Here is a 24,760-nt window from a genome sequence, read left to right as displayed (position 1 = left end):
ATGGATGGCTATCATTAGTTAGGAAGCTAGGTTTCATCTGGGTGCCTGGTCGGGGCATATATATATCTTTGGTTATTCGGGTTTTCTCCCGCGTAAGATTGGAAGTATCTAGGCAACGTTTCGATGAAGTCTCATTCATCATCTTCAGGCTTGTGTCTTCAGCTCTGTGCTTCTCAGAGTGATGTGAGCTTGCAGCTGCTTCTTCCTTTTAACTGCTAGTGGGGGTGTGACTTGATTGGGTGGGGCTTGGCTGTGTTCTGATTGGGTGGGGGTGTGTTCTCATTGGTTGGGGGCCTGGCTGTGATCTGATTAGTTGGGGGTTGGCTTACCCCCAACCAATCAGAACACAGCCAAACCCCAACCAATGAGAATACACCCCACCCAATCAGAACACAGCCAAGCCCCCACCCAATCAAGTCACACCCCACTAGCAGTTAAAAGGAAGAAGCAGCTGCAAGCTCACATTACTCCAAGAAGCACAAAGCCGAAGACACAAGCCTGAAGATGACGAATGAGATTTCGAAAATGTCGCCAAGATACTTCCAAATTTACACGGAGAAAACCTGAATAACAAAGATCCATATATATATATATATATATATATATATATATATATATATATATATATATATATATATATATATATATATATATATATATATACATACACACATACATACATACATATAGAAAAATATATCTCTAAAATCTTCCCCCTGGAAGGGCAGCATAGCAAGATGCATGATTTCTAGATAGGTACCTGAAAAAAAACCTGATGGTTCCTAGGGAGCATCATCTCTCATCATGATTCCTTTTTAGACCGAGAAAAGAACAGCTCTTTGTTATAAATCCAGAGCCGAGTCTTAAATCAGGCGCTCACCCAATATAACAAAAAAGCATAATATAAAGTTATCCTTTTCAAAGCCACCAATAAATATTATGTGACTTATTTTGGAACAGGTATTTATAGGATGGTGATTGTAGTTAGGACCACCAGATTCAGGATACAAAGCTCCAAACAATCATTCGCTGGCAACAAAATTCTTTTTTTTTTCTTTTTTGCACTTATCTTTTGTCTTTCTTGATCATCTGGGGTGCAAAACCAAATTTTGCCAAATCTAGTCACACTATTTTTTGCATATTTTTCTCCACAGTTATATTATTCATTCTTCCTTGCCTGTGAGTGAAATGCTGAATGCTGATAGCCATTTGTAATCTCCTAGGGGCAGGAGTTGTTTTATTTTTTTATTCTTTTCTTCCCTTTAAATTAAAAAAAAAAAAACGATAGAGAAAGATGACAGAATTATGGCCACCATTCCCCCAGATCTTTGTAGAGTATCTTGTATGTCAGCATTGCCAATTGAGCATCCAAAAAGGAAGAATTCAACTCTGGCCAGATGCTTTCAGCTACTGTAAAGGTTCTTTGATTAATTGAGGTGAACCACCTTGTATAAAAGGGTCAGCACACACAAGCTTTCATTATTTTCTTCATTTACATCAATTAGAATTATAGAGAGCCTGGGGCTACCCTTGATTTCTTAAAAAAACCCCACAGTCTATTCCTGGATGGTGGTTGAGTAGAGTATGGCAAAGGCTACATCATATTTTATTAACAAATAAAACTTTTATTCCTCCTATCAACAATACTAAGATTTATATACAGTGCATTACTAAAGAAAAGTATTAACATCTATCATGCAAGGTGGCTGGAGTCAGAGAGCTGGCACTGGGGGCTTTCCACCACCATCAATCTAGATTGGAAGAGAATTTCATTTTAGACAGACAACAGTGAAGAACAGAACTGCAGATATTGTTTGAGTTTATGAGGTGCCTGATAAGATTGCTATAAAAATTATACTATTCTCTTTGTATGTCAATACAAATGGGAAATAGACAAAAAGAAAGGTAATGCTATATTCTATTCTATTTTGTTCTGTTCCGTTCCGTTCCATTCCATTCCATTCCATTCCATTCCACTTCATTCCACTCCACTCCACTCCACTTTTGGTGGATCAAAACTTGACACTTTGGATTTAACAGTTGAAAAGCTGTGGATCTAAGAAATTCCATCTTAACTGATTTCAGAAAAACTACACAACATGCATTTCTGATTACGAATGGAATTTAATAACTCTTGTGCTCTCAAATTAATACTGACAATTCTGAAATAATAAATAATTGAAGTGTGTGTGTGTTTGTGTGTATTACTATTTGTAAGATACAGTGATCAGCATTAACAACAGTGTTGAAGCATATCTTCAAACATTCATGCCATTTGAAATTGGCAGCATTTTAATGAGAAAAAAAAAATCTTAGCATATTTGAGATCTCCTTTCTGTCTTCTAGACACACATAGCCACCATTCATAATCAGAAATGCATGTTGTATAGTGTTTCTGCAGTCAGTTAAGAAAGAATTCCTTAGATCTGATAGGTACCTCACCTCACAGGCTGTTCTGGGGAAAATAGAAGGAGGGAGGTATATTAGGAATGTTTGCTTGAGTTATTTATAAAAAAAATGCAGGATAAGAAAATCTGAAAAAGAGAATAATCTAATTATGCTGACAGTAAATACAGTAAGCACATCAGAGATATTCAGAAACAACTCTATCCAAGCTTTATGTAGCTTTTCAACTATTAAATCCAAAGTGTCAAGTTTTGATTCAGCAGGGCAATGAATAGCAACTTGTTTTGCATAAAAAAGACATACTTGTTTCAAAATTGCATTTTATGCCTTCTTTCCACAGAAAGTGGTTGGTATGAATTAAGATTTTTCCACTCATAAATAAATATAGTTGTGGGTGCTCCAAAACTGAAGGTTTTGAAGAAGAGATTGGACAACCATTTGGCTGAAATGGTATAGGATTTCCTGCTTGAGCAGGCAGTTGGACTAGATCAGTGGTCTCCAACCTTGGCAACTTTAAGACTTGTGGACTTCAATTCCCAGAATTCCTCAGCCAGCTTTGTTGGCTGGAGAATTCTGGGAGTTGAAGTCCACAAGTCTTAAAGTTGCCAAGATTGGAGACCACTGGACTAGAACACCTCCAAGGTCTCTTCAAACACTATTATTATGTTAAACTCTGATGGATTAATTCCAGATAAAGACACCACAGACTTCAGAGCAGTCAAGAATCAAAGTCATAGCATCCTTGTGCGCTTACATTGAGAAAAAAAAATTGGGGCTGATGAACAAGAGAGAGGGAGAGAAAGACTAATTTTGGAAGAGAAATCTGTAAGATTCACCTGAAGGGACTTTCTGCCAAGGTGAAGTATCCATTAAAATAAATATACACAGGATAGGAAAAACTACAAACAAGTATTAATATACTTGTAAGGAACCATGTGTAGGAATCTTGCCTTGGTTCCACATTATTCTAATAATTTCTTTAAACAAAAATTTTAGATTACATTTGGAATAGGAATTTAGGAGGCTTTTATTGGGGGGGATAAATAATAGCAATAGCTTTATTACTGATAATCAAGATATCAAATCTGGGCCACCCACCACAATAACTCTAACCAGTTCAGATGTGATGCAACTACACTAACAGGATTAGCTGTGTAAAGTGATTGTGATGTATGTACTTTATTGCTCTGATCCCCCCACCCAAAAAAAATCTAATGTCTGCACTTATAACAGACAAAGAGGCTTATATGCAAGTCTGAACTCTGATGATATAATGGGACTAAACTTCAAGACTCGAATATTTTCTTGAGCTACAGTATTTTTAATAACAATAACAATAAAACAACAACAACAACAATAATACCAAGACTCCATCATCTGACGATATCAGTATGCATTAGTAACAGATAGCTGAAGAAATACCGGTATCAGAAATTGTATTTTACAATTGTTTGTAACCAAAATTTCTACCTATTGATCTTGCAGTGTATGAAATAATTATAGACTCACATTTGTATCTGTATTTTGTAGCTTTAATCTCCCATTCATTTAATGTGAACACATTTATTTTTGGAGAGAAGGTTACCTTGGATTGATATTGTAATGATGCTTGTAATTTTCCACTTTTCACTATCTGATCAGATACATTAGATGTTGACTGTAACTTTGAACATGTTTTTCCCCCCTGTAGATTTTGACAGAGTACTGTTATTTCCTGTACAATAACAGTTTCAATTTCCTGTTCACCATCTTACTTTCTTTTTTCTTTCATGCAATCACAAAATAAAATCTTCAGGGAAGACTGAATGTAGTTAGAGCTACATAGATGGCTGATTAAGGAAGCGATTATCTCCATTCTTTGCCCTTAAGACATAATACCAAAATGATTACATACTCTCTTTTACTTGATTTACTGGGCATAAGGGCAGGGGGAGAGATTGGGAGAACATTCTTCCAGTCCACCTCCTCTGGGCTTTCTAATCGAACCAATCAGAGGCTTTTCTAGCATTTCCTCCATATCCATAGTCAACTGTGGTCTCATGTCAGAGAAAGTAATCAGATAGGATCAGCTGTCTTGGGATAATCATCCTTTCCTGCTCCCACAACATTATATAAATATATTGTTTTACAAAGGGCTACCAGGAGCTCTTTATTTTCTTTCAGTATGGCCGAAATGAAACTTAAAGCAGAACTACCCAGTTGGCAGCAATCTCATAAATGTTTCAGGCATCTGGTGATGCAAAATTTTCTTTCTAGTTCCCAGTAAATTCATCTGTGCAGTGGTGTCAAAATGGAAGCACAGGTGTATTTTACTATCCTCAGTAAATATAGCAGATGGACAGACAGGCTCCATTAAGTAACTAGTTAGGAGTTGAGCCAAGAAGAGGCTCATCTATTAGCAATCACCTGTTTTGCCGATAAGGAAAATCTTTGGGCTATACACAAGTCATCCAACTATCCTCAAAGGTTGGATGATTGCCCCAACTCAATCCAAGCACAGTCCATACTAATATCTTTGTCTTCCTTCTCCTTCTCCTTCTCCTTCTCCTTCTCCTCCTCCTCCTCCTCCTCCTCTTGTGTCCTGACGTAAGGACCAAGCATCTAAGTATTTATAATTGAAACAACACAATTAACCTATGAATGAGAATGGATGAGATAACTAAGTTATACTAATCAAATATATAGGCATTTTATACAGTATTTTTTATTTCTGTCTCTAGAGCCCAGCAACTATGTGCTCTGATCACTCCCACAGTTTTCCTAATAATCCGTTTGTGTTCAGTCTGAGTAAGAACATCTCCTGCCAGCCCTATGCTGCTCAATGTTAAAAACACCTTGTCCCCATGATTATATCACCCAAACACAATGCATAATTAATTTGATTGCAAAGGGGAACTAAGCTGAGTATAGAGCTCATTCTCTTTTTCTTCAACATAATACTGTATGGCAAATTAGTTGTTGTTTTTCTCAAAAATGGCACATATATCTATCTACAGCAAGCTGGTGATTCTAAACAACAAATTGGGAATGCAGCTCTGCAGAGGTTTTTGGATTTCATATTAATCCATCTCATCCAGTGGTGGGATTCAGCCGGTTTTGACCGGTTCAGCAGAATTAATACCTATTTTTTTTTACTGAGTTTGACGAACCGGTCAGGATAAATCTGTGTTTTCCAGAACATGTCTGGTTTTCATTCAACTTCCTTCCAGGAGGGGAAAAAAAACCCCAAACCCTTCCCAAAAGTCCAAAGAGGAGCAATGGAAACCAAATAGAGATGTGGTGCCTTTGCCCACATCACTTAGATGAAAACTACCGTGTTTCCTCGAAAACAAGACTGGCTCTTTTAAAAAGACCCATTAGGTCTTATTTTCGGGATGTTTAAAAAAGTTCAATCAATCAATTCCAACTTTTCACACACACACAAAAATCTTGCGAAGTTGGAATTGATTGATTGAACTTTTTCTTTCCCCACAAAATTTTGTTTCCTTGCAACATGACGGCAAGAAACGCAATGTAGAAATGTGGTGGAGCTGGAAATCAGGCTAGGAAAGAAATACTTGGGGGAAACGAGGGTGGTGATGGGTAGGGCAAGCTCCACATACGGTGCTGTACTGCAATGGAGAAATGGGAAACAGAGAGACTGGTGCAAGGGAAGGAGGAGGAGGAGGAGGAGCAGGGAGAAGAAAGAGATAAATCAGCCTCCTCCTTCCCTTGCGTCAGCTGCTCCATTTCCCATTTCTCCATTGTAGTGTCTGCAATGGAAAAATGGGCAATGGAGCAGCCAGTGCAAGGGAAAGAGGAGGAGCAGGGAACAGGGAGAACAAAGAGGGAAAGCAGCCTCCTCCTTCCCTTGCTCCATTTCCCGTTTCTCCATTGCAGTGCAGCACCCAGGATCCAGGCAGAGAAATTATTGTTAAATTATTTGAATCCCACCACTGATCTCATCATTTGAGATTTGTCCAGACAGGAAACATTTTCTCCCTAATTCAAATCCTGCAGATTTCTCTGTGGTTCAAGCAATGATAAAGGAAATGAAATGAATTTAGTGAAGGCAGCCTCTCCCAAGAGACAGCAGCCTCTCCCAAGAGACAGAAGTAGAATTATTCCTTAGAATTGACAACTAGGTTGCATATTATCAATCAATCAATTGCATGATTTTGGCATTTTTCTTTCATCATCTGCTTTATATTTGCCAATTTGAATTCAAATGGAAGAATTGGAAATGATAAAACCAAAAGAGTCATTGAACAATTCTCTCTCTCATTTCTAACATGTACTCATCTTTTCAACCCAAAGATCTATTATACATTCCCTCTTCATCTTGAACCGAACACAATCCAAATCCAAATCATATTTATTTTTTGTAAACCTAAGCTTTTAGAGATCGATTTTTCTTGTAACTGGACTTCAGGTTAAGGACTAATTGTGTGTTTGTGTGAAGCATAAAAGAATTGATTGAGAAAAAGCGGTTTGAGAATCTGTACCTTTTTTTCTATAACATGCTCCTTGTGTGATATTAGTTCATGTCATCTGTATTAAATTTCCCTCCAGACATGTTTGCCTTTACAGGTGAGAGGAAAGCAACTTTCGGACAGATGCAAACTGTTTTGAGCTTGCAATAGGCATTTTATGTATTCTGAGATTACTTAAAGAAAGAAATGGTTTCATTCCATGTTATCTTGAGTGTTTAGCACATCTTCAGAGACTATTAAGATTTTCCATTCTCATATTTAAAAATGATATTGCTTTGATTCTTTGTTCATACTGCCTTCTACACAAGCCAATTACAAAAACTATGCATTTATGTTCAAAAGAAGTGTTTAGCTAAAGTCAGAAAAGATAATTTTTGCTATTATTACTGGCTATGTTGAAAATTTACTATTATTATAGGCTATGGTAAAATTAATTCATTGATGCTGAACATTTAATAGCTAGTATTTTTTTCAAAAAATTATTGGCTAATTTTTCTTTAGGTTAGATAATAATAGTTATTAACCATGAACTACCTCCTCACATTGAACAAAAATGAAAAACCTAGCAGCTTTTTTCAAGTTCCCATTGTTTCCATTCACAGAATATTCACAATGTTGAAGACTTGCTTATTTATAAACATTTGAAATATTTTGAGGTTGAAGAAAACTTTTGTTTGTTTGTTTGTTGATTGTACACACAGCTGGAGGAGATTACATTGGAAGACATCCTCAATATTTTGAGCAAGGCTGTCTTCAAATTTGTTTCACATTCTGTGCCCTGCGTGAGAGATTTGGCAAATGCCCTTGATTTATGCCTCTTGGTGTGAACACCACTTACTGAAAGTTGCAAATAAATGTCCTGGCAGGCAGCAGGTTTAAATGATAGCTCAAGATAAGTGGAAAAATAGTACAATGGAAGGTTCAGGTACTGCACATTTAAATCACCCTTCGTGCAATGCTGCTAGATGTCTGTGTTGATCAATAGTTGGCTCAACTACAAATAACATTTGTGATATGCACAATAACAGTTTGGTTCTTCCCTCTAATTGCTTAAGGAAATGCTTGTGAATGGGAAATATGATGCACAAATAAGTCAAGTGAGGAAAAATATCCATGGAGCAAAAAGATGATTTCTTTATCTGCTGTTGTGGATTTATCCTAAAGAGTGTGTCAAAAAAAAAATCTTCAGGAATGAAAATAAACAAATCTGAACTGTTGCATTTTTCTGTGTTTTACTTCTAAGAGTACGGATTTTTAAATCTTGCAAGAAATTTTCTTTTGCCTTCATGTATCAGAAAGAATGGCTATACAGATAGTCCTCAACTTACAACAGTTCATTTAGTGACTGTTCAAAGATACAATGACACTGAAAAAATGTGACTTATGACTGTTTTCACACATATGACCATTGCAGCATCCCTGTGGTCACATGAACAAAATTTGGATGCTTGGCAACTGGCTCATATTTATGACGGTTGCAGTGTCCCTGGGGTCATGTGATCACCTTTTGTGACCTATTGACAAGCACAGTCAATGGGGAAGCCAGATTCTTATGACAACCATATTAGTAACAACTGCAATGATTCACTTAACAACTATGGCTAGAAAGGTTGTAAAATGGGGCAAAATTCACTTAACAACTGTCTCACTCAACAACATAAATTTTGGGCTCAATTGTGGTTGTAAATTGAGGATTATCTGTGTATGTTTGTCAATCAGTATTTTGTTTAGGAAATACTAAATTTATTGCATCAAGTGATGTTCTCCTTCATAGTCTCTACAACAGTGATGGGCAACTGTGGCCTCTTTATGACCTGTAGACTTCAACTCCCAGAATTCCTGAGCCTGCATAGTGACATAGCATAGTGACATAGCAGGCCTAGGAATTCTGGGAACTGAAGTCCACAGGTTGTAAAGGGGCCATAATTGCCCACCTCTGCTCTACAAGATCAACAATAGCAGCTCTTTCTTGGTTTCATATTTTCAATATTGCTACTTGTTTTGGTGCTCGATTAGAGAGATTAGCTTTTTTGGGGGGAGTTATTATCCCTGAAAAAGCACAAAAATTCAATGTTCTTCTATGACAGGGTTGTCAAACTCAAGGCCCAGGGGCCAAATCTGGCCTGTGGGGTGCTTAGATCTGGCCCATGGGGCTGCCCTGGAAACAATGAAGGACTGGCCTATGGTGCCTCTGCAGAGTTCGGGAGGGCTGCGAGTGCCCATCCTGAGCTTCGTTTTTGCTGGCAGAGGGTTGCAGGAGGTTGTTGCAGCCAAAAAATGGAGCTCAGGAGCCCGTTTTCCATGGAAGAGCACTCGGGCACCCCTGACATGAGTGATGTTGAGCTGGCCGTGCACCCTTGGCCACACCCACCCTGCCCCCATGAGGTCAAACATAACCCTGATGTGGCCCTCAATGAAATCTAGTTTGACGCTCCTGTTCTATGAAATGATCAAATAAACTGCTGGTGTCATTCTAAGACAACATAGGCTGAGAAGGGTGCCTTCTTGAACATAAAAAATAGGACTCTTTTTAAAGTAGTGATGATGCTACAGAAATGAGGAGGGATCCCATCGTATCGTTTTCTTCTCCCCATTTTATATCATAATCATTTCTTTCCTCATCCATGGCCATTTTTATTCCACCATTCTTTCACCAATGCTTTTTCATACTCCCTTTAGCATAACTCATTTCGATGGTACTCTGTGACATCATTCTTTTCACTTGGTTCCTCCATATTCTCTTTATGTTCACTTCCCATTCATTCTATTCTGAGTTTAATCTATCTGCTAATTCTTCTTAAATATACGATTCATACTTATTCTTGTCACTGCCAAAGAATAATCTGTCCCACATTCAGAACTTCTCATCACTCATGTGGAGTAATATTATTGGGTTTTAGTTTCATTTCTTTGCCCCGTTGTACCATGAATATATTTTACTCTAACATTTGCTGCTCGCTTTAAGATTCTGTTTTCGCCAACAAGCTTAGTTTGTAGATTTGAAAACTGGATTTCAAAAAGTCCCTAGGTTTCCCGTCCTGTCGTCTCTTATTACAGGGGAAAAGACCCTGCAAAAAGCAATCCCATTTTTACAGCAATATTTTGCCCATTTTATTTAAGTGACTTTCTAGGAAAGTGATGCATTTTCCCACTCTCCTAGCTAATGGTTGGCTCACTGTTTTCCAGATGGTTAATTTGAGAAACTGATGCACTGCATCTTCAGTGAAACATTTGCTTCCATTGGCCAGGTTCCCATGAGTTAGCCAGCTGATAGTACATCATAGTAAATGATTATTAGAATGACCACTTCAAGTTAACTGTTGGCTATCGCTGACAACAGGACCACTCAATAAAACACGAATTAGTTTAAGTCCTATTCAGCTCAATTTGTTGCTCTAAGTTACCTTTTGTGAGTCACAATATCCACTTTCTGGCTGGAAAGGAGAATCTTACTAAATCACAGCAGCCAATTTAAGACATGAGCTATGGGGAGGGGTGCTGTTTTCTTTGTGGCCTTCAGCTGTCACTCAAGTCATTTCTTTTCATTAAATACCATATACTCCTTTCTATAAAGTGTGATGAATGACAAAACATTACATGTTTGTGGCATTATATGATAGGGTAAATGTACTCTTCAGTTTTACATCTGTAAGTTTCTACTGATAAACACAAGAATAGATTTCCTAGCTGGCAAAAGAAAAGATTCATTCACAAACTTACAATCATTTCTACGCTGAAAGTTTAAGCTACTTCCTTTTCCTAGGGGGCAGCTCTAAAAAATGAAAGTTTAAGCAATCTTTCCATCGCATCCTTTGGCTTCCCAATTGTAGCCTCTGATGCAATGTTCTGCACGTGGAAAATATTGCCTGCACATCTGTTATGAAAGGCTCTCAGACAGAAAAAAAAAGCCATCTTTTATTTAACTGGGCCATATTGCATAACCCCTGGATCTAATAAGAAGAATAATTAAGTTTTTCTTCCAAATACATGCTGATGCTATATACACCCTAATTATTGTATTGAATTTGCCCGTTTTGTTTATGCCTTCTAAAAACTGGCAGAAACAAAGCACAGAGTTTTGCTCAGAGGCTTCATAACCTAGCTACCTGCTTTTTCTCCTGCAGAAATGTCATGTTCCATATATCCTGTTCCATATATCTGTGCCATTTACTGACATATCCAAAAGTACCTTTACAGCTAATGCTTTTAGATGGACTGGATTTGAACTCCCATCAACCCATCACCATAGTTATTCTGACAGTGTATTGTGGGACATGGACTAATTTGTTTAATATAATTCAAGGAGCTACTAAGGAGACAAGCAATCAAACAGACAAATAATCAAGGAAGTAGAACACAAGGCCTTTATCGAAGAACTACCAAGAAGAAAACCACAACTCCACCAACACTGGTAGGGAAAGCTACTGTATCTAAATAGTGAGCAAATTCTGCACTCACTAGCATTGATGATGTTACCTAGTAAGTAATAAAGCATCTGAAACAGCTGTGCTCAGACAGTATCAAGGAACCCGGAGACAGAAATGTTGGATGAAAAAAATTATTGGGTAAGAATTGTTGGGAAAGCAAAATGACTTAGTGCCTGTATAGGCAGTATGCACTGATTTAATACAGAAGACTTTTTTTAAAAAATATCTTATTCAGAGTATATACATTTATTTAGTCTTTTTGATCTGGAAACTAAGTAAATCAACAGTGTTTCTCAGTGTTATATTTTTTTCCTCATTCATTCTTAATTTGAGCAAAGGAAGGCATTGTGATGTTACCATTTATATTCTTTTTAGTCTTCAAAAATGTATCTTTGCATATTTTGCAAGCATGTATTTTTAGATTTAGAAATTATACTGATCAATGACTGATACTGTTTTGTACAAATATAAAATATACAAATATCCTTTTAAAATTAGACAATTTAAAACATTGAGTTAAATGTTATAATTTAAAATATTTCCTTAATCACTTTGACAAGTCATTTTTCCTTTCATTTTACAAATTTACAAATTTATTTATTTATTTATTTATTTATTTATTTGATTTGATTTGTCAATTGTTTTCAAGATAAGAAGTATAAGTGTATACATAGTTATGAATACATGAAATGGGTACATATAAGAAAAATAAAAGAAACAATAGGACAGGGATGGTAGGCACGTTGGTGCGCTTATGCACGCCCCCTACAGACCTCTTAGGAAAGGGGTGAGGTCAATAGTAGACAGTCTAAGGTTAAAGTTTTTGGGGTTTGGGGAGGAAACCACAGAGTCAGGTAGAGTATTCCAGACATTGACTACTCTGTTGCTGAAGTCGTATTTCCTGCAATCAAGTTTGGTGCAGTTAACCTTGAGTTTGTATCTATTGTGTGCTCTTGTGTTGTTATGGTTGAAGCTGAAGTATTCATTGACAGGTAGGACATTGCAATGTATGATTTTATATACCATACTTAGATCAGACTGAAGACGGCGTAATTCAAGGTTTTCTAGTTCTAGAATTTCAAGACTGGTGGCATAAGGTATTGGCAATTTATTGGCATAAATTGATTGAGTTCTTCTATTTCTTAAATATAAAATCTCCACACACAGCTTCTGAACACATAAATAGAGAATACCCTTGAAAGAGATGTTATCACCATAGAGTTCTTGCTAGCTGAGATCAGGTGGTAGACTCCAGTTCTTTTTACCCACCTAAATTGTACCAAAATATTCAAAAATATTGGAATTATGCAGTCATTATTCCACTTTACCAAAGCAGAAAGGAAAGCTGATCCAACCTAAAGCGGTTGCAAAAGGCTTTTCAGTAATACTGGGACTTTCTCAATTGGCTGAGCAATGACAACAGTTTAGAAAAAGAACAAACAGGTCTTCAGGATGAAGGATGAAGTGACTTTGGATGAAGTTTAATTTTGTAGCATCATACCAAAATATATTATTTTGGAAAATGAAAATTTGATACCATCCCCTGGAGAAAACCTTTAAAAGAAAACTGAACTTAATTGAATTGAATTAATTTATATTAATAGAAGCCTATTGCTCTTTACTCATCATCTCTATGAAAATTCCAAAGGGTAAGGTACAACCCTCAAAGATATCTTTTAGAGTCAAAAGTGCATTTATCATCTTTTATTTCAATTTTTGTATTCCTTCATTAATTAATTTGCTGTCTGACAATTGCCCATAGACAATTGTGTGGTTTATTCTACACTGAAGATGTACATAATCTCTCTAGGACAAAAATGAGTGTGAAAAGAGCACCATATGTATTGCCCATAGACAATTGTGTGGTTTATTCTACACTGAAGACATACATAATCTCTCTAGGACAAAAATGAATGTGAAAAGAGCACCATATGTATTGACTGCCTATTGCTTAACCACTGCCTCCTCCACATAGTATGTATGTATTTTTGCAAATAGAAATAAAGCATGACACACAGGATCTTAACTGTTCCTAACACTGCATGTTCTTGGACAAAGAGCTTTGATGTTGTTCCTGGGATCTGTTGGAGCCACTCTCCCAGCTTAGGAGTCATAGTCCAAGTGCTCCTAAAACCACTTTGTGTATGTATGTGTCTGTGTGTGCATTTTTGTGTATACATACATACACATACATTTGTATCCCGCCTTTATTACTTTTACAAATAATTCAAGGAGGCAAACATACCCAACACACTTTCCTCTGCCTATTTTCTTCAGAACAACAACCCTGTGACTTGAATTAGGCTGAGAGAGAATTATTGACCCAAAGTCACCCAGGCCAGCTGTCTTTTGTGACTTAAGACCAGACTTGTACTCAGGGTCTCATATTCCCTTGATAACCAGCTACTGTAAAGGTTTATGATACAAAGCTGCATCTGTAGCTTTTCTGTGGAGTCCAACTAAATTCTTATAAGGGACCTAGGCCCATGAAGGTGATAGAATAGAATAGAATTATTTTATTGGCCAGGTGTGATTGGACACACAAGGAATTTGTCTTGGTGCAAATGCTCTTAGTATACATAAAAGAAAAGATATATTCATCAAGAGTCAAGAATAATAAGGTACAACACTTAATAATAGTCATAGGGTACAATAAGCAATCAAATCATACTAGGAAACAGTCAATAAAAATAGTTAGGATACAAGCAACAAGATTACAGCCATACAGTCATAAGTGGGAGAAGATGGGTAAAAGGAAGGATGGGAGGATTAATGGTAATACCAATAGTAATGCAGACTTTGTAAATAGTTTGACAGTGTTGAGGGAATTATTTGTTTTAGTAGAGTGATGGCATTCAGGGAAAAACTGTCCTTGTGTCTAGTTGTTCTGGTGTGCAGTGCTCTATAGCATCGTTTTGAGGGTAGGAGTTGAAAAAGTTTATGTCCAGGATGTGAGGTGCTTTGTTTAATTCCTTTATTCTTGTGGTTTTGCTCTGTCTACCTACCTTTCCCTGAGTCAGTGCTGGAACACCATCAGGCTTTTATGCTATCTTGTTTTAATGCTCTTTCCTCTGTACCATTGACAAGTGGTATCAGAACATACATCTCAGGCACCTCAGGTGAGGTGGAGAAGATGAACCCTGATGTTCTATGCTATAATTATACCCCCTTTAAGGAAAATCTGTTTCTTCTCTCTTGCCAGACCAAACTTTGGGGCATCTCCAGCAGTATTGCAAAGCTTTGCTCCATCATTTGCCTCCCATTTTACCAGCTGGTTAGTTTAATGCAAAGCTCCCATTTCTTGGTTTATGATTTATTTTAGCTTTTCTTTACATTTGTGTTCTAGGATATATTCAGCTTGTTTTTATTCTGTGCATGCATCTGACTCACTTGTTGGTCTTTCTACCACAACAATAAATGATTCTTCCAAGCCAACATGTGCAGTACATATATAACAAAATGAAACAACTTCTATTAGCTTTTACCTTCTTATCATGGATTTTACAGTATGTCTGTTGTCTGTCAATGAAGAAAATAGCACTTCCATTCCTTATTAGGGTGACCAGGTGGTCTGGGAACCTCTCCACCCCGCTGAGAGAGAATATATCCTGTGAGGAAGAGCAAAAGTCCTTTGCTGTGGCGGTGATGATGTTATCTGGGCCTTTCTTATGCATATTTCTATTGTAACCAGGCACTGAAGGAAAGATAAAGCATTAAGAACTGGTGTCTAACTTAGTTTGTTTTTCTTTTCCCTCCCCATCTCCTTTTTTTCCTGTGTTGTACTGGTTGTAAGCTAGATGGCAAGCATCCTGTGGTTTTGTTATGTCAATTGTTCTAGGATATTTTCAGGCTGGAGAAAAAGAGACTCAAAGGGCCACAGGTGGTGATCTTGCAATCCTTTTCTAAAATGTCTGACCTTTGCTAAGAAAATCAATAGTGCACAATCTGTGCATTAATGTCCTCAGTGCCTCCAAGATTTTCCTTGTATTTCATGTGACACATTGTTCAGATGGTGTTAACCACTATAACTGAGGACTCTTGACAGAAAAGTTTGAACCACAGAGTCAACTGTATGATATTTACCAGTATTTCTACCATGAATAGAACAGGGAAGATTAAAACCTCTCAGCTGTATTTTCCCCCTCCTCTCTCTTTTCATAAGATGACTAATAACAACTGTGAGCTTGTGGTAATAAATGAATGTAACATTAGAAAAGGTTATTAAAACAACATTAATAAAAACCTTCAAAGCCAGTGGAAAGTACCTTTTAAGCATTCCATAATCTTTGGGTAGACTTATCAGAGTTTAAATGGGAAGGAAACCACATCCATAGGATTGTTCTATTTATAGGGAGGGGTGTACATATTTGTGTGCTTACTTTTTGCCATATTTGTTACCACAATAGGGACTGCTTAGATAATGGTGTAAGCACTCTCCAAATTTGAACTAACTATATAATATACTGAGGTACTCTAGATAATAGAAGGATAAGAAGCTATGTAAGAAATCAGAAAGCAATGGAACTTATTTATTCCAATTAAAATTAATATGAATTACTAGAGTGAATAACAACCTCTCACAGATTTGTTGGACAGAAAATAGGAAGCCAATTAAAATGAATGGCAATTGTCAGAAGCAACAATTGTCTTTTTCATCGTTGAATTACCCTTGCTAAACTTTTCCTCTTTTTCACTTTCTCTCCCTCTTCTGACTAAGCTGGAATGACAGGAACTTCAAAATAGGGATGGTGGTAACATCACTTTTTGGGAAGGGGAGCTAGATCTCCAATCCCTGGTGCAGTATCACAGAATAAGCAGTCTAAGACACCACCCCCATGAAAGTGATTTAAAAGACTGATAATATCACTTGATGATGGTGAATACAGGTAGTCATAAGGCACAAGGTCATGTGGTCACATTGAATTATGACTTGTATTCCAGCAGTCCCAATTGCTGTTATTAGGTCTAATGGAATGTGTGAATGACTTTGGGGGTGGGGGAAGAGGGGAAGAGTTGCTCCCTAGGAAACAATCAAGCAGGAGCCCCCAACTATCAATCTGATCAGTTTCTATTCATGGAATCAGTAGAGAAAGGGGAAGCATCTCATCCTTCACTTCAGACATACAATATTTGGACAGTAAAATCTCTTATGTGTAGAAACTCCTAGGCAAGTCAATATCATGTACTATGGGCACATTGGGTAGATACATAGCACAATGAATGGTTAAGTCTATTTTCTTACCAGTGATTTATAATGTTACCCAACCATGCCAATATATCAGTAATGAAGACAGAGTTTAGATTGCCAGCCTAGTGGGTGGGTAATTCTGTAATAATTATACATCAATAGTGAGGAAACAGCTTCTATCCACTCATTGTTTTGGGGGCAGAGGTTATGATGATAACGTTCATTTAATGTTTGCTTTGGAATGATGGCTTCAATATAGCCATTTGAATTCCAGCTGTTCCTCAGGTTCAATCTGGTGTCTGAAAAACAAAATATGATCAACTTGAAATAGAATCTTTTCATGAATTGGTGTTAATCTTAAGTCTGATGAGTCTCATGTAAGATTCTTTAAGACTCAGACATCCCAAAGAATGTATCTGAAAGGATGGATGTCAAATTGAAGGATCAACAACTCATAGGTGATGGTCTCATAAGCTATTGAAATTCTTTTAGAACAATATTTTAAGATATATAAATAGACTTACAGGGAAATCTCTTAAAGATGTGCATATCGTGTTGAATTACATTCAGAAAACGAGGAATTCAACTGTTCTTGAGAAGCTTTAGCTATATTGGGAGTGGGAAATTGCCAAAAGAATTATTATTCAGAAATTGGAATTTTTTTCCCCTGATAATAAAAATTGGATTCAGGGTATGTATTATTTATACATTTTCAAAAAGGCGATCTTTCTGCTAATCATAAAATAATGCAATATGCTTCCCTCATATAATTTCATGATATTTTACTTCAACAGAACCCTTTTCTCTTTTAGATCTGAAATTTTCACATATTGTTTTATATATGATATATATATATATGTGTGTGTGTGTGTGTGTGATATGCTTATATTGTTTATAATTTTCTTTTTCTCTCCCCTTTTTTTCTTTGTTATTCATCTTATATTAAATTTTCTTTTCTACTTTTGTTTATAGTTTTGTTCCCTTTTTTTGTAGCTAGTTGGTGGGTTTTTTCTTTTTCTTTTTGTACTCAGTCATTCCAAAGACATTTACATGCAACCTCTCAGGGTAACTTCTTGATCCCTTAAGTCTATAGCTATGGTTATACATGTCATACTAGGCATCGTGTAATTATACTAGTATAATTAGATAAATAAATATTTAAAATTTGTGAACCAAGCTGTCTCTTTCTTTTCTTCTAGTGTAACTGTGTTATGAACTTGATCTGAACTCAGTTCGTATTTCTTACACAATAATACATCCATAAGGTTAATGGATTTTAACTGGACAGGATTTCCACTCTTACCTGGTCTGCCCTTGGAAGCTTTATTAGTTTTATATTATTACCCACTCTTCTTCATTATATAGTCATCATATCTAAGGTTAGCATGCATGATTATCCACAAAACTATATAAGAATTCATAGATTTCAGTCCAAACCTATTTGCTTTAAGTCTATAGTTCTACTTATTGTATCATACTAATTCTGTATCTATCAATTTTTCTTTACAATGGACACAGGATACTTAGAGGATGGGCTATTGTAATGCAAAGCTTACAAAAAAAATGTGCTCTGCAAATTGATCTAACTCATACATTTTACAATGGGAACTCTCTCAAGATGCTCAAATCACTGTTTTTCCTGTATAGTAACAGCTGCAAAGAAATTTTGCCTCTTGAATGAGAATAGAAACACATTCTTCTACCTTACACAAAATGTAGTATCAGAACATGGTGAAGAACCTCAGTTCAAATCCTGAGAAAGAATCTTACCATCAAACCTACTCCCAACCTGGCAAGGCAATAATGAAATAATAGGATCCAAAGTCAAACTCTGTAGGTTCCATTTTAATTTCCTTAGAATGGAAACAAGAGGATGGAAAAATGATTCTTATATCTGAAAACTCTCTAAATGTTACTCTTTATATATTGCCGATAGTAGAATGCTTGGATTGCAAACATCTTGATTCGAAACTTCTCTTAGCTATATATTCTACAGTGTGAAACTCAGCCTGGTGCTCCCTTCACCCAACTCTATCTCACAAGAAAAGAATGGGGGTTAGAGGCAGGAGTATCCCTAAGATGTGGTAAAAATAGATCAAGAATGGTGGTTGCAATTGTGCAACCAAAATTCCATCCATTTTTCAGATGTGTTATGATTTTGCCTTTTTAAATCATATCTTATGGGTACTCCTGGGTTGAGAGAAAAATATATTGCTCTGAAGTCCTTGAAAGCAGGATAAACATGCCACAAAAATTAGTTTTTGCATATATACATAATAAAAATGCTAAGGTTCCCTTTTCTTAAGAGTACGTATTCCTGACTTTTTTATGAGTAAGCATAGATAGGATTGGATTGAATGTTAATTAAACCTTTTCATTAGTATACTATACTTAGTGATGACATTTTCCCTCAGAGAAATGAAAATCAGAATTGGATTTGGCAGCTGCAGGTCCCAGATGCTGAGGTAAGAAGTGCATTTGTTACCCCCCACCTGGGAAGTCATCTATTCATGTGAATCCACTGAGTAGCTGGCTTTTTCTTCAGCGTCCTTTGTGGGTGTGTCTGTATATACCCACAAGCAAAACACCTGCAGGGTCAAGTTGCTTGCAGAGGGTCTCAGCCTTTTAGTATTGTTCTATCAGCTGCAACACTTTTCAAGGTGACTTTGGCTAGAAAGCACAATTCTTGATATTTGTCATCTGGAAAGAAATTGCATGTCTTTTGCTGGCTAGAAAAAAAAGTTCCTTTGGAAATAATGCTCCATTGGAAACAAAATGAATTTTGCTGCTGATGTTAATGAAATTGAGGTTACTCGGAATGGATTTTAAACATAGCAATTGTAACCCATGTTAATGGTTTAACTGAACATCGTTTAAAAATCCACGCTTCTAATAAACAATCTACCGTGGTATTGTAGCTTAGTCCAATGCTTAAATGAAAACCACTCTTTCACTGGATAAGTTTCCACATCTCTCCCAAAATAAATACCCTCATGTTTATGCCCAGACAGCAATAGCACTTAACAATAGCACTTAGACTTACATACCACTTTACAGTGCTTTACAGCCCTCTCTAAGCGGTTTACAGAGTCAGCCTATTGCCCCCAACAATCTGGGTCCTAATTTTACCCACTTCGGAAGGATGGAAGGCTGAGTCAATCCTGAGTGTGATGGGATTTGAATTGATAAGTTGCAGCAGCTGGCAGTCAGCAGAAGTAGCCTGCAATACTGCAATCTAACAGATGGCGCCACTGCAGCTCACTGCAGATAACTAGATATAAATTTGCATCCTTATCTTCCTGAAATGCAAAAAATTACTAGTAGGGATGAATGGAATTTTCCTGAGAAAACCTGAGAAGAACTTCCAAATTCGCTGACTTACTTTATTTGTTTCAGCAAAAATCTGCTTAGAATCTATGGATATGAATAGCCCCTTCCAAGCAATGTCATTCATATACAAACTTCTTTCAGTTTATGGAAGTCTTGTTGTACATCCATAAACATACCTGTAATATCACTGTAATTTACTGTATATTTTTATGGCTAGCTTACCTAATGTTGTATAATTTTAAAAGTAATTTATTTTGCAACTATCACCAAAGATTTTAAGTGCCAACCTGAGAATTAGTCTGTGCTTTTAGGCTTCTTCATTCTTAATTAAACATGTTAACAAAATCTAGAAAAAAAATAAATGAAACTACTCACAAGGAAATTATACTAAGAAGCTAAGCTCATTTATAATTATTGTATTTCAATTAGGCTGCACTGAGGCTGAAAAAAGAGATAGTTAAAATAGAACAACTTTTATTAGTTACTTCCATAAATATTTCCAAGGTTCCTGTATATAAACTTCAAGTATGAATGATAATATTGTAAAATGAGTACTGTTCTTTATTGCAATTACAGTAGTTCATATGTAACTCTATGGGGCTAATTATATTATACGCAAATTCTAACTAATTTATTTTTAAAAAATGAAGAAGCTACAACAGGGGGAAAAACATGGTGGGCAAAATATTCAGTAAAACAGCCCACTTTATTCTGATTTTATTTTCTCTAAGTGGCTCTTATAAAAACTGAGGTCCCTAAAATACAAAAAGAAGTATATGCTATACATATTAAGTATATAGGAAGAAACAGCCATGTTAAGATATATTTGTACCTATTCATGTAAATTATATTATTCTTAAATAGGGATGGATGGAGGATATAAAGTCAATCCATTTTACTTTCTGTTTCAGACTTTTACTTCGATTGATTTTTGCTCCAAATTTTAATAAACAATCCTAATGTAAATTGCAGTCCATTTAGGGCTGATGATGGAGGGGGTATTTATTTTTTTAAATGCTTGTGATAGACAGAATTTTTGGTTTAACATTCTTAGCCCAGAAGCATGTTCCAGCTTAAATCCTTTCCTCTTCAGCCCCTCTGCCTCTTTGTTAGATTCACACACTTTGCCTTTGCAGTTGCTGTAGCCTGAAGCTGTTGACCTTTAGCCCCACCAGATAATCGAGGAATAACATTTGTGTTACAGTTTAACATGACCTCTGCCTTTACAGCTCTTTTTAGATTACCTTCCAAAAATGGCTGCTGACACCCATGGTGAGTCAGGAGGTAGAAGGGAGGGGTAGGGGCAGTGAGCAAACGGGGAGCAAAAAAAGAAGACGAAGAAGCTTATTATTGTAGCCATGCAGTCAATGTCACAAGGAGCTGTTCTGCCCTTTTCAGCTGTGGGTGTGTGAGTCTTAAGGAAGAGGTATTAAAAAGAGGACTACAACTATGATGTGAACGGCACACAGGTTATGTGGGAAGCAAAGGTTAATGGATTGACTGTTACCTGGGTATGAAGCTTAATGCTGGTCTATACACAAGAGGATTGCTTCTGTGCTGCATTCTTTTCAAGGAAACTAAATTAAAGAGCTAATTTATTCTAGTATATCACCCTGTGTGAGTTCATGTGTGTATGTGTGAGAGAGAGGGGGGGATGGGACGGAGGTGGGTGGGTGAGAAGAAAATGTGAATGAGTTGGTCATTTTCGTTCAAAATAAGTGGGATTATTTTTCAATTCCTTTTAGAGTCACAACAGATCTTCTCTGGGAGGTGGGTGTAGTGAGATTAATTTAAATATTCAGAATGAGATTGTGTTCCGTTTATTGCAGCAAATCTAGCTAGTTTTAGTAGGTCAGTAATATCCAAATGAGTAATAGCTGAGGCACGTGGTTTTCTGAAGCCTGCTTAGAATTTTTCAGCATTTTAGGGTGCATTACAATAGGAATGAAAGGTGACATCAGCACTTCAAATATTTCTGTACCACCAGGAAGGAAGGAAGGAAGGAAGGAAGGAAGGAAGGAAGGAAGGAAGGAAGGAAGGAAGGAAGGAAAAGAGGAAGGAAAGAAGTGAAACATGCAGAAATGTGGTCTTCTCCACATAGTGGAATATTTTAATTTCCTCTGAATTTTTTTTTATTATTTCATCTATTTATGTCTCAAGGCACATCGGTATGATTACTGCAAATAGTTTGGAATTAGTGTAATGGTCTTCAGCTATTGTGATGATAATAAGTGAAATGCCTAGATTTAATGCTTTGTAAATTTCTATTCCCCACACATGAATTATTTAAGCATATGCTTTAATTCCATGGACGGAGACAAGAAATGAAGAAGATGTAAAATATTGTACTCTGAAAGGGAAAGGTGAGAAGGAAGAAGTAACATGCCAAAAGGAAAATTCCGTATATACAAGTTCATGTATCAGTATGACATGTTCTTCAGCATCCTTTCTTGCTGGGGAGGATAAGATATCTAATTTTAATGGTTCCTAAAGCAAAATGGTAGGCAGAGAAAAATCCAAATCTTATTCAAGGCCAATAATTTCCTTCTGGGAAAACATGTTGTAGCACTCAATATCTTTCAGTTTAGTTTGGGCAGTAGAGAAAATTAAACTGTATTCTCCTTCTTCATGAACAAGTATTTCTTTTGATGATGTCAGAGACGGCTTTAAATGGCATAGCAGGGCTAACAAAGTTAAAGGAAATTTCAGAGCTCAAAGCATAATTTGGTAGGAAGTGATCTAGACTTGCAATTTAACTTCTTCCTCATATGCTCCAAGATTATCTCCTCCATAAATCTTCCTGGTTTTTATTTATGTATATTATTTATGTATATGAAGGCATGAATATCTCAGCCCTGCAAATCCTTCTGTTGTTTACTGTTTTCCATTGTCCATGGGATCAGTTGTACTATTTTGTTCCTCCCATATGTTTTTACCTCTCAGACACAAGAAGAGGGTTTCTGGAAGTTCCAGAGAAAGCATTTCACATAGCAAAACACTGAACGCTTTGTCTGAAACTTGAGATCCTACTTTCAAGTCACAAGTTGTACATCTCACTGTTCTAAAGAAAGACTTGGCATCAAAATGTTGCTTTTTTTGTTTTGCATCTAATTGGCTCCAGCAAATTGGATAAGATTACACACGCGATATATAGACAATCCCCTGGGAAAAGCTTCACTTTAGCCTTTTTCTCCCCCGTCTCTTATACACTCACTTGAAATGGTAAAAGGGTCCCCCCACCCGCCCAATCAGTGAGATTCCAATGTGAAGTTTATCTCCATATTTTTCTGAAATCTGAAACCAACACTTCCTTTTGAGATTCTCTGGCTGGCTTCCATGTGTCCAGCATTGGCTGGCAAAGTATCTTGGATTGTGTTTATGTAGCAATGCTAAAGGAAAATTCTCTGTATCTTCCTGACAGCTTTCATTTATTGCAGAATAAAAAAGAAATAGGAATGTCCTCTTATCCATGATCCCGTAAAATTGGGTTTGAAGCAGTTATCTTTGAAGAAAAGCAAATACTTTTGTCCTGATAGGAAGTCATTATTTATCTTTTCAGGATCTTTTTCTTTAGATCTTTGAGGTTGTTCATATACACGAGCTATGATATTTACACACAATGCATGAGTTGACCTCAAATCCTGAGGGTCATATGTGGCCCCAAAACCTGGAAATGTAATGACCAACATTCCAGTATTGATAGAACTAAAAATGCAGATGAATTTGTCCTTATGGGGTAAGATTCAGGGGAAAGATTTTTTCCTCCCACAGCAGAAGTAAGAAAAAGATGCTCCTGTTAGCACAAGCCATTATACAATCCTTGACAGAACATTTTAAGATATGTGGTAATACTCTGACTCTGCTGAAGAAAGTCTTCTATTATCTCCTGAACAGATGTTTACTTGACATTAGTACCCCAGCATTTCTTTTGCATGTGTATTCCTGAATCCAACCTCAAGCTCACCCAACCTCTTGTCCTACATTTGTTTTCTTTACCCCTTGCAAATGCTATTCTCTAAGAAAGGACATTTGGGAAGGCATGCTTTTGTTTAGAATTCAAACTGGAAATTTATTATGTATACTTTATCACGCTAATGTCCCTTGCAGCTTTTTAGTCTCTTCACATCCCAATCTTGAAGAAAGAAAATGTAAATAACGATGGTTTCCTTTGGCCTGAGAAAGAATATTAGAATAGTTACTTTTTTCCTCTTCTTTTTTGACTTCAATAAACATATCAAAGCCTTCTCTTTCAGTTGCATATATTTATTTGAAGGCACTTAGAAGCTGACTTTTATGAGATTGTTTAGCCAGTGATTATTTTTGTTGAGAAATGCCTCCACCATCCCTCTCATTCATCCAACTGGTAAGATATTTCCGTTTGTCAGAAAGCCTCCGTTTCTGATAAATGACAGAAGACTGACTGCTACACTTTATTAAAAAGTAATAACAATTTTTGTACGTACCCTTCACATTGTAAGGGGGAACTATGAATCAAAGGACACCGCCTGTCTGGGCCAGATAAATGGATCGTTTACCAGCTGAGGAGTTATTTAGGACTAGCTATTAATTTAAATCACATTTATCTTCCCTGAATAGGGGAGGTTGCTGTGATAGGGCTCTGAATGACCAATGGTGCGACTAAGTGCACATTATTTATTACTACCGCCTGCAAAGCACAGCACAGTGCTCTTTTAAAAAAAAACACCACTGTGTCAATTACCATGGTTAATCTAGTCAGGCTAGTAACAACTTTCTCCATAACACAAGCAATTGTTACCCTCGTATTTCTCTCCTTTGAGAAATTTAGAATTTTTTTCAGATGCAAGAGGGCAATGGCTGTGTTTCAAGCATGATGTGCATTCTTTCTAGAATCATGAGAAAGAAATCACTCAGCAAATTTTATTTCTAATCCATACCACTATCTTTCTAGGCAATAT

The 24,760-nt window shown here is 36.6% G+C and overlaps 2 long non-coding RNA genes across 2 annotated transcripts in view; one reads left to right on the top strand and one right to left on the bottom strand.

The window, feature by feature from the left end:
* Window positions 1–24,760, bottom strand: part of LOC148131388 (uncharacterized) — a 79,218-nt gene that overhangs the window by 50,825 nt on the left and 3,633 nt on the right. The gene's annotated exons all lie outside the window — the stretch shown is intronic.
* LOC148131387 (uncharacterized) overlaps window positions 21,145–24,760 on the top strand; it is a 38,822-nt gene continuing 35,206 nt past the window's right edge. The window contains exon 1 of the long non-coding RNA XR_015748770.1: window positions 21,145–21,334. This is a non-coding gene — a long non-coding RNA (uncharacterized LOC148131387). The remainder of the gene's footprint in view (window positions 21,335–24,760) is intronic.

Source organism: Notechis scutatus, chromosome 3 (genome assembly GCF_049901735.1).
Source record: "Notechis scutatus isolate UNSWTSFEM ecotype Mainland chromosome 3, rNotScu1.2, whole genome shotgun sequence".
NCBI classification, from domain to species: Eukaryota; Metazoa; Chordata; class Lepidosauria; order Squamata; family Elapidae; genus Notechis; species Notechis scutatus.
This window is presented reverse-complemented; position numbering and strand designations above follow the sequence as displayed.